Raw genomic sequence first — 1709 nt, 5'->3', positions numbered from 1 at the left:
AGCATTACTTCGAATTCGTACAATCCGAGGGTCATGTTGTAGGTAGTGCAGCAAGAAGGCGCTCATGTGTCTTGTGCATCCAGGAGGACCAAGTCCTTGGTGTGTTGGTGGCAGAGAGGTGAGAATCGTGCCTCCTTCCTCTGCCCTCTCCACCCAACCTCGCACAACCGAAATGTGAGCAAGCTCTCACTCATCTGCTGAGTCTTCCATGCCCATCGCCAGTTCGTCCTCCATTTCTTCATGGGCTCCTGCACCTTCCTCAACACTTTTTGCTGATACTATGCGCCCTTGTTAGTCCCTCTCCCCCACCATGACTGCCGCCTAGGTGCCGCTGACCATCTGGACCTCGTAGATCTTGTTATCTCTTCCGCATATGACTCCTCCTGTACTTCCTCCCCTTCCTCTTGTCCCAACACCTGACTCCGAATAATGCTTACAGTGTGCTCCATCATGGAGATGACCAGAATTGTCACGCGCTGAGAATGGCATTGCCAGTGCTAAACATCTTCGTCGACATTTGTAAACTGTGTAGAAGGGTGCATAGGTCCTTGATCTGACACCACTCCAGCAGCGTGATCTGCACCACCTCTGGATCAAGTTAGGCCAGGCTATATGTCATAACGCATTGCAGCAGGGTTCGGCGGTGCTGCCATAAACGCTGCAACATGTGCAGATTCAAATTCCTGCGTGTCGGCACATCGCATTTCAGGCGTTTAACCACCAGACCTAAAGACTTCTGGAGCGACGAAAGTTGTTGAGCTGCTGTGTGCGAACGATGGAAGTGAGCACATAGCGAGCGTGACCGCTGCACAAGGCCATGTAGGCCGGGATGGTGTTTTAAAAATTGCTGGAGAATTAGATTCAACACGTGAGACACACAAGGCACGTGTGTCACATTGTCACGGCGAAGGGCCGCACCCATGTTTGCATCATTGTCACACCCGGCCTTCCCTGTCTGCTGGTTGAGTGGAGACAACCATTGATGAAACTTGGTCTCCAGAGCTAACCGTCCACAACTTCTCAGCGGTGTGACTCACATTTCCCCTACATTTCAAAGTAAACATTTGACCGCCTGATGGCCTTGAGCTGCTGTGTGCGAACGATGGAAGTGAGCACATAGCGAGCGTGACCGCTGCACAAGGCCATGTAGGCCGGGATGGTGTTTTAAAAATTGCTGGAGAATTAGATTCAACACGTGAGACACACAAGGCACGTGTGTCACATTGTCACGGCGAAGGGCCGCACCCATGTTTGCATCATTGTCACACCCGGCCTTCCCTGTCTGCTGGTTGAGTGGAGACTAGAGATGAGCGAACCGGTCCCGGTTCGGCTCGAGGCGGTTCGCCGAACGGGGGGTCTGGCTCGAGTTCGGCTCGTCGAACGTTCGACGAACCGAACTCGAGCCCATAGGAAACAATGGCAGGCAATCACAAACACAGTAAAACACCTAGAAAACACCCTCAAAGGTGTCCAAAAGGTGACAAACAACTCACAACACAACACAAACACATGGGAAAGTGACAAGGACATGTACTCATGCGAAAACAAAACAGCTGGACAAGGAAAAAGAGGAGGACACACAGATATAGGCATGGCACGCCCTTCTAAAGTCATGTAAAACACCGCAAGGTGACTCCAAGCGGAGTCTCCCTTTTTTCCAAAAATTGGGCCCCACACACCCACCCCTTCAGTGGCAGCAGTTGTGCCCC

This window comes from Anomaloglossus baeobatrachus, chromosome 1, assembly GCF_048569485.1.
Source record: "Anomaloglossus baeobatrachus isolate aAnoBae1 chromosome 1, aAnoBae1.hap1, whole genome shotgun sequence".
Classification (NCBI taxonomy): Eukaryota; Metazoa; Chordata; class Amphibia; order Anura; family Aromobatidae; genus Anomaloglossus; species Anomaloglossus baeobatrachus.
Note: the sequence above shows the minus strand (reverse complement) of the source record.